This window comes from Microcebus murinus, chromosome 14 (assembly GCF_040939455.1).
Source record: "Microcebus murinus isolate Inina chromosome 14, M.murinus_Inina_mat1.0, whole genome shotgun sequence".
Lineage (NCBI taxonomy): Eukaryota > Metazoa > Chordata > Mammalia > Primates > Cheirogaleidae > Microcebus > Microcebus murinus.
Window position 1 is genome coordinate 70,383,410 of NC_134117.1, and position 12,448 is coordinate 70,395,857.

The 12,448-nt window shown below is 37.3% G+C and overlaps 1 protein-coding gene and 1 pseudogene across 4 annotated transcripts in view; one reads left to right on the forward strand and one right to left on the reverse strand.

Moving 5' to 3' along the window:
- Window positions 1–12,448, forward strand: part of LOC142860945 (poly(ADP-ribose) glycohydrolase) — a 127,281-nt gene that overhangs the window by 38,425 nt on the left and 76,408 nt on the right. The gene's annotated exons all lie outside the window — the stretch shown is intronic.
- LOC105860119 (small ribosomal subunit protein uS5 pseudogene) lies at window positions 28–879 on the reverse strand (annotated as a pseudogene).

A 12,448-nucleotide genomic window follows, 5' to 3' on the forward strand; every position in this document is an offset into this window, starting at 1 on the left:
ATTTTATTTTATTTTTTTATAAAAATGCTATGGTGTAGCCACAGCTGGAGCCTGGGTCCTCAGCACAGAGACTCTGGTGTGGGTCTTGACAAGGTGGTCAATGAATTCCTGGTAGGGAAATTTGGTGAATAGGGTCTCTTTCCAGAGGTCAAGGGTCAGATAACTATAGGTCTTCGAGCTGGCATCAAAAGTCGCCTTGGCAAAATTGCCCAGGGTGGCAGTGCAGTCACTGGCTGAGGTGTAGCAGTCATCAAAACCAGCCATCAGCAGCAGTTTCTTGGGCACAAGAGCTGAGATAATGCCAGTTCCTTTAGAGGCAGGGATGAGACATACTAGTGCAAAGCTGCAGTGGCTTGTTACCTTGCAAGGAACGATGTTGGGCTTGCTGATCTTGTTCTCCCAGTAGCTTTTGTCCTACATGGGGACAATGGAGAGCTTGGCCAGATCATGGCCCCTCAGTTGGCAGTGTCTACCTCCTTGAAGCACTTAACACACAGACCCATGTGACCATTGTAGTCCCCAGTGGTAACAAACACCTTGAACCTGGTCCAGTGGCCAGTGCAGGTCTTCGTTTCCACTGGCATAATCTTCAAAACCTCATCCTTGAGAGATGCCCACAGGAAAAAGTCAATGATCTTGGACTCCTTGATGAGCAGAGAGAAGATGTAGATCTCCTCCAGGGATTTGATCTTCATGTCTTTCATCAGGCAGCCCAGCTTCGTGGCGAATATCCACTCCTTGTCCTCAGCCTTGCCTCCGTGTGCTCCGTGGCCTCCACCCTGGCCCAGACCACGGTCATGAATGCTGCTGCCAAAGCCTTCCCATTCCAGGGCTCCTGGGGTCTCCAGGCCCTCCTGCTGCACCTGGGTTATCTGCCATTTGGTGTTTTCTCAGAGAAGAAACGTTGCATTGTTTATCTTTGTGTTTATTCCTCATAATACTCAATCTGATATCTCAGACAAAGTGGGTGCTCAACATGTATTTGGACTAAGTAGCAACATATGACTATAGTTAAATAGAAGGGGAAGGCTGTACCTGTTAGACTGTTCTCACTCTTAATCTGTTTTATTTGATGTAGCTAAACGCTACAACATTCTTCACATGTCAGCAGTCTTATATAGGCTATAAAACCACAATCATGTCAAGAGGAATATTAGACCATTTTCACACTCATCCTTATTTTATTTTATTTTTTTAGAGGTAGGGTTTCACTTTGTCACCCAGGCTGGAGTGCAGTGGTATGATCATAGCTCACTGCAGTCTTGAACTCCTAGGCTAAAGTGATCCTCCTGCCTCAGCCTCCCTAGGCTGGAACTATAAGCATGCCATTATACCTGGCTTATTTTTAAATTTTTTGTAGAGATAGGGTCTCCCTATGTTGGTCAGGCTGGTCTTGAACTCCTGGCCTCAAAAGATCCCTCTGCCTCAGCCTCCCAAAGTGTTAGGATTATAGGCATGACCACCATGCCTGGCCACATTCCTTATTTTAAAATGATTGCAGTTACCAAAAAGTAGCCTGATGCAGTTAAATAAACTTAGATACATTTAAAACCCCCTAAACAAAAAGCTACAGATTAGTCTTCTGTAGTTGTATCTACATATGTCTGAGAACCTCTAAATTTTCCTTACATTGCTTGGGTGACTTTCACTGGAATGGGGTAACAAGAAGGACTAGATCTGTACAGTCCCAGTAGCCACTGGCCATATGTGGCCATTTAAATTGAAATTAATTAAAATGAAATAAAATTTAAAATTATCAGTCACACTGGCCACATTTCAGGTGATCAGTAGCCACATGTGGCTGATGACTACTGTCTTGAACGGTGCAGATACAGATTTTCATCACTGTAGAAAGCTCGGTTGGATAGCAGCGTACTAGGTCATCCTGAAAGTTTCTTCTGCGTCCGACATCATCTTCTTACAGAAAGACTGCTGGCAGGTCAGATACCCTCACAGAGAACTTGTGAAATTTCTCAATATTCTTTGATCACATTTAGAATTTTTTCTACTTTGGATATTACTTGAAATAATTGAGTTGCTTAGTAGAACTTGGTCAGTTATTTAAAAAGATACTTTCATTGTAATAGCATTTGTTTTAACTAATGCATTTGCATTTTTATTTTTTCTCCAAAGAATCTGCCACCAGGGGGTGTTCTCAGACGTTTTAGGAAAATCATTTTTGTTTCAGCCTTAATAAGTGTGAACTTTGGACTATAATATTAATTATAATTCATACTGTATAATATAAGAGTTAAATTTAGGATTAATCACTGTAATATGTATATATGCACATTATTTGTATGACAAATTTTTTTTATTAGTGGTGTGATAAACTATCATTGAACAATCTGGAAAAGTACTTAACAGTAAAACCAAGTACTTTCCTTTTCTTTGTGAGACAGAGTCTTGCTCTGTCGCCCCAGCTCAAGTGCAGTGGCATCATAGCTCACTGCAGCCTTAAGCTCCTGACCTCAAGTGATCCTCCTGCCTCAGCAAGTACTTTCTTATAGTTCAGAAACCCCCTTCCTATTATTTAAAAGTGTAAACTGTAGTAAAAGATTGAAGTTATTGCTCACTTGTATTTCTTGCACAAATTAAATACATTGTGCTTTCAGGGCTAGAAAACTTACATCACCATTAGCTGTTTCTCTGAAATCTTGTCATATGAGTTTGATTGTCTGTCTATAAAAGATGGATAATAGTGTGACTGTATGGTATTGAAAATATCTGTTGGCTTGTATATAATAGCACTATGGGTTAGTGGTGTTTGCAAAAGTGATTGCTGGCTATGGCTGTGCAGTCATATAGTAGTAGAAGTGAGAGATGGGAAAGACCTATCAGAGCATCTTGTGCTAGTGTGGGTTTATTTCCTAGGAATAGTCATTTACCATAACAATATTGAGAAGTAAATTCTTCTTTGGAGACGGAGGGTAATGAGGGTGTGTCATTATGCTTTATTTTTCTAAGGTATGAATACTCTGTGTATTTTATTATTAGCATGAAAAAGATAGTGATTGTATGGTAAATGCTGTTCAGAGAAGCGCTTCCTCTATGTTTCATAAACCTACACAACTCTGTTCTTTGTGTTTAATGAAATTTGAGTAGGAAATAGTGTGACTGTTTTTAATTAGAGGCATATTTTGATTCATGAACTAGATGAAGGTATTCTTCCTAAACTGATTGTGTTCCCAGATTAGTTGTTAATTACTTGAAATTAGGAGTCATGATGACAAAATTTCTACCCCATACAAGAAAGGCTGTGAATTCTAAGCCTTTGATGGCTTGTTTTCTTAAGTGAGAAGCTAATGCAGAGTTCTGTCGTTAGAAATAGCATTGATTGGGAGAGACTAGAAACAGGGTTATGTTGAGGATTGGCAGGAAGACTCCTTCTCCCTTCCTTCCTTCTTTCTCTTCCTTGTCCTAGCTGATGTGAGCTGGGCAGTAGGAGTAGAGATTAAGAATGAAAGGAGATTGCATCACTTAGCACTCTTTTTCCTTTTTTTTTTTTTTTTACCCCTTCTGCTGGCAACCATTGATGGGGAGGAAACAAGTGTCTATAGTGTCCCGACTTATCCCATATTAAACAACTGTCAAATTATTTAATAATATAAGGACAAATGTAGGTTATTTCCAGTGTAAATCACAGAACAAATATCTTAAGGACTCTTTGTATCTCATTTATCTATCCATAGAGCAAATAATTTCAAATGCTTATAATGAACTGTGATTTTTATCAGCATTTCCCAGATTTGAGTCATAGCAGTTTGAAAATTTACAGGGAAAGTCTTCATAGTTCTTTTAAGAGGAAAACCAGACCAAACCGGAAGAAAGCAGAGAGGTAGTGTGACTCCTCAGCACAGCCCTTTCTAGGTGTCACTGCTGCTGACCTCTGGGAGCACTCGGCCTTTCACATCATGCCATGAGATAAAATGTTTGGATAGTCTTATTTATATCCATTAATTAGTTAGCTGCTATTAATAATTTGTGAAATATGCCTTCTTAAATATGAAAATATTAGACTAGCTATTTCCTGAAAGCCAATTTGGCTTTATTAAAATTTGGAGAACATTTTTATTGAAGCCATAATTGTCATGGGCGATACACATGAGAGATCACCCTGTAGCTAGCCTGTCAGACTTCCATGAGCCTTCAGAAATTAAGGGGAATGAGTGAGTTTGTTTTCTTGTAAGCTGTCACATTCTTCTCTTCAAAGTGTCAGCCTGAGTCGTGCACAGATAAATATTAGAAACTTTCACCTTTTCCAGCTGATTTTTTTAAAACCCTAACTTAATTTAGTGCCATAATTTTTCTTTTTCCTCTAACATTTAATTTTTTTTTATACTCTAAAAACATGCCTGAAGAATAAGTGGATCTGAGAGATCTTAACTGACATATATTATTTCTTTTAATTTTTGAAATATGAATCTTTCAGACTCAGGAAACCCTGGAGGTAGCTCTAGTAAGCTTAAGGTATATTAAAGAAAGCTCAGTCTATACATAGTTTATTAACTTAGAAGAAAACCTATAATATTTTTGCTAAGCAATAGAGATTCTAAAAGGCAATGGAAAGTAGGAGCATAAGCTTTGTAAAATCATCTAAGCCAGATAAAAAGTGCCAGTTAATTTTATATATTTTTATTGACACTGTCATATGAACATCACTTTTCTGGGCATGGTGAATCAACCATAAATCTTGTCTTAAAGGCTAGAAGGCTTTCTAGTAAGGGTTGGAAGGCATGTTTATAAGTAACTACAACATAAAGCATAAAGTCTTAAGTGTCTTGTGAAAAAGAGTACAAATAAATTACAAGAGGGAGAGTTAGTTACCTTCTAGCTGGAGAAGAAATTTGTAGAGACTTGAAGTAAAGTGTTGTTTGATCAAGATATCAAAGGGTTAGGTAAGGTTTAGAGTTAAGGAAGGAGGTAATGTATTCCAGGAATAGAGGAAATTAGTATCTGTGGAAGCACAAGTAGGTGCTATAGAAGAGTGAATTGCTGAGTGAATTGCTAGTTACCTCTGTAAAATGCACAGAAGGGGAGGTGTGTGTGTGCATTATGTATATGCTAAATAAGACTAGATAGGCATCTAGAGCAAGATAGCTTGACCCAAATTCAAGGAATTTGTTCGGTATTGAAAAGGCAGTGAAAAGCCTTTGAAAGCTTTCAAGTGGAGGAGGGACACACCAGAGAAACTGAAGGTGGGCTAGCAGCAGGGCAGCAGTTAGATTATTATAGTAATCTTGGTGAGACTGGGTGAGGGGCTGAGTCAGGGCAGCTTAGTAGTGATTAAGAGGAGGTAATGAACATGTGAGGCCCCACTGGATCAATCAATAGGACTTGGCAGTTAATTGATGTGGGGGTGATAAAAAGAGGAGGAGGCTCTAGAAAGGTTGAGAATTACTAGCCCATTAGATAATAATACTTTGTATTTGTATATGGAGCTTTAGAATTCATAAAACACTCATATCTGAGACTTTATAACTTTGTTAGTTACATTAGAATTCTGCTTGTTATGGATGAGGAAATAAAGAACTTAGGGATTTTTCTGTGGTTGATACAGAGAGTAAATGCAGATCTAGGCCTATACCTGTAGTCTTCCAGTTTCTTGGCCAGTGCTTCTTTCTCTAAAATACCCTTCCTTGTGAACCTGGGAAGAAAAACCCTGGCAATCTAGTCCCATTGTATGTCAGTAAGTTTTGAATGTGGGCAAATTGCTTTATTTTCTTTGAGCTTTAGTTTCTCTAGATGCCCTTATCCTTTCTATCTTGCAGGAATACTTTGAGGGTAAAATATAATGTTTTTATTTTCATCACCTCTTTATTCAACAAATAATAATGAGCACTAAATACTATGCTTGGTACTGGGAATACAAGGTGTTAGAAACACAATCCCTGCTTTTGCAGTGTTCCACAGATTAGAGGATGACATAAAACATACAAATAAATAATTATAATAAACTATAATACATGCTGTAATACAAGTATGTGCTTTTGGCTATAGAGCCACAGAGAAAGACAAGTCAGGAAAGGCTTCAGAGGGATTTGTGAACCAAGTCTTGAAGCATAATTAGTGGTTTGAGAGTAATAAAATATTAAAGCAGAAGGCAAAATAATGTATCATCATCAATATAGTAGCTATTATTTGTTGAAAAGCTTATAATTCTAACTACATCCCTGCAAGGTAGATATTTTCATTTTATGAGTCAAAAAATAGGTTCAAAATGTTGTGATTTGATCACAGTACATGAGAAAGTCAGTCTGGTACATTAGGGAGTTGCAGATAGTTCAGTATCACTAGAGTGTAGTACACAAGTGACAGAATGGATAAAGATAAAACTGGAAAAGTCTCAGTGCTTTGGAGGTACAAGTGTACTATTTATTCTGGATATTAAAAATAAAGATAATAAAACTGAATGGTAGTTTTATGACAGGAGAAAATATTTTAACCTATATGAGAGACAAAAGATTAATAGTCAGCAAAATATGCACAATTAAAAATTGGTTACCGTGTAGGCCTAGATGTTTTCACTGATCAGTTCTTTCAAACATTTAAGGAAGATGTAAACGAATTTTATAGAAACTCTGAGAAAATAGGAGGAGGGAGCAGTTTCTAACACATTTATAAAGCCAGCATGCCTCTGATACTACTGTGATAAAGATTTTATAAAATATTAGCAAATGGAATCTAGTAATATGTAAAATGAATAATACATCATTATCAAGTGGGGTTTATTTCAGAAATGTAAGGTTAGATTCATATTTTAAAAGCCATATGATTTTTTTTTTTTTTTGAGACAGAGTCTCACTGATGAAAAGTTTAACAGTAGTAGTAGTCAAAGAAATGTAAAAAAATAGTGAAGTGTCTTTTTAGCCCATCAAATTACAAACATAATAAGAATGTGCCCCATAATATGCCGAAATAAAAAAAAAATGTGAAGGGCTGCGAGTGGTGGCTTATGACTGTAATCCTAGCACTCTGGAAGGCTGAGATGGGAGGATTGCTTGAGGTAAGGAGTTTGAGACCAGCCTAAGCAAGAGTGAAGCCCTGGTGTCTACAAAAAATAGACAATATTAGCCAGGCATGGTGGTACATGGTCTGTAGTGCCAGCTACTCGGGAGGCTGAGGCAGAGGATTGCTTGAGCCCAGCAGTTGGAGGTTGCAGGGAGCTATGATGATGCCACTACAGCCCAGGTAACAGAGCGAGGAACTGTCTCAAAAAATATATATATATATGAAAATATGTATTATTAGAGGTATGGAGTTGAGTACTTTCTTATATAGTAGTGGTGGTAATATAAATTTATAGAGCCTTTCTGAAAGACAGTTTGACAACATACCTCACCACCCTTAAAAATAAAAAAAACAAGCCCATGTTTTTTGATATAGCATTTTCACTTACAGAGATAGTCAACAGATACATAAAGATGTATGTGCAAGGAAATTCATTGCAGTGATAATTATAATAATGGAAAATTGACCAATACCTGTAAGCTCATCATAAAAGAATTAGAGAAATAAATTATAATATGTCCAAATACCCAACTATTAAAAATGGCGACGCAGGGTTCTATTTACTTATGTGGGAAAATACCCACTCTGTTAAGTGAAAACAAAATACAGACTTTTTGGGGGGTGGGTATCTTTTGGATTCCTTAAGAGAAATTACATACTTTAGTAGATAGTAGCATGGAAGGATATATCCTAATATGTTAACAGTAGATATCTTGGCAGTGGGCTTATGGTCAATATTTCTTTCCTTTTTGTTTATGTTAATTTCTACAGTGAAAATGCACAACTTTTAAGAAATATTTTGCTTTTAGTGATGTTTATAAGGACTAGGTAGCAAAGTGGAAAATACTTTTGTTTTCATATTAGCTTAAAAATATAGTAAATTGTTTAAGCAACATAATTTCAACTGATAAATGCACCTATGTCAGATAAAAATAGTTGTAAGTAGTGGTTATGTTAATATTAGCATCATAGGATTATGAAAGTTTTTCCTCTTTATTTGGATTTTGGAGTGATATACTTTTATACTGAAAGATCATCTAATCGAATTTGATGTTCTAGACTCTTTATATAAATTATATTTGATATTTTTCATTAAAGAAGATTATTAGTAACTTTTCAAAATGTTTCTGGGATCTAAATAGGTTTAGATCAATGGAGAAAATGGAGTGACTTGTGATATTTCTTATATTGCTGATTTGTGATTGGTTACTTTTTTTTTTTTTTTTTTTTTTTTGAGACAGAGTCTCTCTCTGTTGCTCAGGCTAGAGTGAGTGCCATAGCGTTAGCCTAGCTCACAGCAACCTCAGTCTCCTGGGCTCAAGCAATCCTTCTGCCTCAGCCTCCCGAGTAGCTGGGACTACAGGCATGCGCCACTATGTCCGGCTGATTTTTTCTATATATATTAGTTGGCCAATTAATTTCTTTCTATTTATAGTAGAGACGGGGTCTCGCTCTTGCTCAGGCTGGTTTTGAACTCCTGACCTCGAGCAATCCGCCCGCCTCGGCCTCCCAGAGTGCTAGGATTACAGGCGTGAGCCACTGCGCCTGGCTGTGATTTCGTGCTTTTTAAAAGCTATTTACTGTGAACTGTTGAAAGATCCATGGAAGTTTCTCCTTTATTGAAATGACATTGGTTTTCTGATTTTACCAGGTACAGATTTCACTTCTCTTTCAAAGTTCAGTAGTCAATATTTATTTTTAGTAGTTTGTGTATGTCAGACATGGTTCTTTAGTCATGTATAAATATGTATTTAATAAATATTAGAGCACAGTTAACAGATTTAGTTGGTCATATATTCTAAGAAAAAAGAAATAAGTAAATATCTCTTTTCTATTTTGATGTTGGTAGATATTTAAGTCATTTATAATGTTTTGTCTTTTGGCAAATTCAGTTCCTCTATTTTAGTAGCTTTTCCGTGTTTCTACATGCTGAAGGAAGGTAGGAGACAGCCTCTCCACAGTCACCACGATGAGGTTGCAGTTATTGTGATTCTTCAAGGTTAGGGCAAAAGTATGAGGGTCACAGAGAGAGTACAGGGCTTTTTGCCATGAGATTCATGAGGTCAGTGACCATGTCTGTTATTGTTTACTGTTTTGTCATCTTCTGGCACAGGTGTCTGACACAAAATAGATACTCAGATGTTTGTTTACGAGCCAGCTGAATGAATCTGTAATCTAAAGAGAAGAGATGGTAAACATAGGATTTTGATTTTGAAATTCATTGTATCAATTTTGATTGAAATATATACATAATCCATTTATGGGACTAGAGTAAAAGTTACAGGGAAATACTTGCTGCATATAATTATTTATGCAGACTATCCAGTAGAGGGCAGGGCTTTATTTGTGGGAGAATTTAATACAGCTTTCCTTTTTACCATCATATAAATGCTTATCTTCTTTATAATTTTGATTATCATCTTCATAAATAATGTTTATTTTTCTTTAATTGTTATAGAATATTTGACAAACAGCTCTTGGACTTTTTAAAATTAAGAAATAATTTCCGTTAAAAACTTTTTTTAGGCTGGGCGTGGTGGCTCACGCCTGTAATCCCAGCACTCTGGGAGGCCGAGGCAGGCGGATTGCTTGAGGTCAGGAGTTCGAAACCAGCCTGAGCAAGAGCGAGACCATGTCTCTACAATAAATAGAAAGAAATTAATTGGCCAACTAAAATATATAGAAAAAATTAGCCGGGCATGGTGGCACATGCCTGTAGTCCCAGCTACTTGGGAGACTGAGGCAGGAGGATTGCTTGAGCCCAGGAGTTTGAGGTTGCTGTGAGCTAGGCTGATGCCTCGGCACTCACTCTAGTAAGTAGCCTGGGCAACAAAGTGAGACTCTGTCTGAAAAAAAAACCCAAAAAACTTTTTTTGCTTGCATCTCAGTTTGTATTGTACAGATTAATAACTACTTCAGTAAGAGGTAAAATTTGCATAAAGATACTAATTCGTGAGAAAGCATAAGATCATGTTGGTTTTTTAGATTGTGCATCCATCTCAAATAGTAGTTGAGTTGATTATGTTCTTAAATGTCATTTTTTAGGTTCTCATTTGTGTTTCCAAAGCAGTATTAGACATAAGTCTAAAGTATTGACAGTTGTGAAGAAGTGCAGTACAATAATGCTTCATCAGATAAATAGTGATATTATAAAACTTGTCCACAGAACATAGTGGCAGCCATTCATGTGTCAGTTTTAAAAGATAAGAACAGGTGCCCACAGGAGAACAGTTAGCCTATTAAGGCACTTGAGGTTAAAAATCTTTAGGTTTAGGCCGGGCGCGGTGGCTCACACCTGTAATCCTAGCACTCTGGGAGGCCAAGGTGGGCAGATCTCTCAAGGTCAGGAGTTCGAGACCAGCCTGAGCAAGAGCGAGACCCCATCTCTGCTAAAAATAGAAAGAAAATTACTTGGACAGCTAAAAATATATAGGAAAAATTAGCTGGACATGGTGGCGCATGCCTGTAGTCCCAGCTACTTGGGAGGCTGAGGCAGGATTGCTTGAGCCCAGGAGTTTGAGGTTGCTGTGAGCTAGGCTGATGCCAAGGCACTCTAGCCCAGGCAACAGAGTGAGACTCTGTCTCAAAAAAAAAAGTTTGAATAGACACTTCTTATCCCTCCCCTTAAATATGGCTAAGAACAATGGAACTGTATATAAAACAAACATAAGACTCTGAAAGATGGAGGGAAGAAGGCTGGCCAGCTAGGGACTGTGGGACCCTAGGAAAGACATGGCACCAGAGTTGTATCAGCAGAGGCCTAAGAGGGAGCCTGAACTTTCATCCCAACCCAGTAGTATCAAGGTACGTCTCCCTCTTTCTACCACGGGCGCCAAAGGCTGAGTGGTGAATCTGAATTTTCACCTCTGGCATATTTTTCATAGCTGGCAGTATTGAGGTAGCTATTCCCTTCCCCTTTTGGCACAGTGTCACAGAAGGCCTGCTAAAACAGAAGATTTAAATAAGATCTAAAGTTTTAAAATATTCAGAATATCCAGATTTCAATAAAAAAATCACTCATCACTAAGAACCAGGACAATCTCAACTGAAATGAAAAAGGAACATCAGTGGACACCAATCCTGAGATAACACAGATGGCTTCAATGAGCAATTACAGATATGCTTGAAACAAATGAAAGAATAGAGAGTACCAGTAAAGAAGTATTAATAGAAGCTATAAAGAAGAACCAAATGGAAATTTTAGAACTGCAAAATATAAGAACTGAATTATTATTATTTTTTTTTTTTTGAGACAGAGTCTCGCTTTATTGTCCAGGCTAGAGTGAGTGCCGTGGCGTCAGCCTAGCTCACAGCAACCTCAAACTCCTGGGCTCGAGTGATCCTTCTGCCTCAGCCTCCCAAGTAGCTGGGACTACAGGCATGCGCCACCATGCCCGGCTAATTTTTTATATATATATATATATCAGTTGGCCAATTGATTTCTTTCTATTTATAGTAGAGACGGGGTCTCGCTCTTGCTCAGGCTGGTTTTGAACTCCTGACCTTGAGCAATCCGCCCGCCTCGGCCTCCCAAGAGCTAGGATTACAGGCGTGAGCCACAGCGCCCGGCCTAGAACTGAATTATTTTTAAAAATTCATTGGATGAGTTTAATGGAGACAGGGAATGAGAGAGGAAAGAATCAGTGAACTTCAAAAACATTAAGAGAAATTACACAATCTGAACAACAGAAAATAGACTAAAAACAAGCATACAAAAACCCAGAGTTTACAGACCCATGGAGCTATAATAAAAGATCTACTATTTGTGTCATTGGATTGCCAGAAAGAGGAGAAAGAGAGTAGAACTGAAAAAAATACTGAAAGAAATAATGGCTGAAAACTTCCAAAATTTGGCAAAAGACATACATGCAGATTCAAGAAGCTTAGTGAACCTCAAATAAGATAAACCCAAAGAAATCCACGCCAAGATATATTATAGTCACAGTTTTTTAAAACCAAAGGCAAAGAAAAAATCTTGAAAGCAGCAAGAGAGAGAGAACACATTAGGGGGAAACAATTCGAATGACAATGAATTTCTCATGAGAAAAAATGCAGGCCAGAATGAAGTAAGTGGCACATTTTGTGAGCCCAGAATTCTAGATCCAGTGAAAATACTCTTTTAGGAAGGAAAGGGAAACCAAGACATTCTCAGATGAAGAAAAAGTGAGAGCATTTGTCATGAGTAGACCTACCCTAAAAAAAATGTGTAAAGGAGTTTCTTGAAACAGAAAGGAAATGATAACAGCAGAAATCTTGGAACATCAGGAAGGAAGAAAGAACTATTAAATATAATAGACTTTTTTTTCTCCTTTTGAATGTTATAACCTGTGTTTGATATTTTCTTTTTCACTGTTTTTAAAAATTATAAAACACTAATATAGTTTTTTTTTTTTTTTTTTTTTTTTTTTTTTTTTTTTTTTGAGACAGAGTCTTGCTT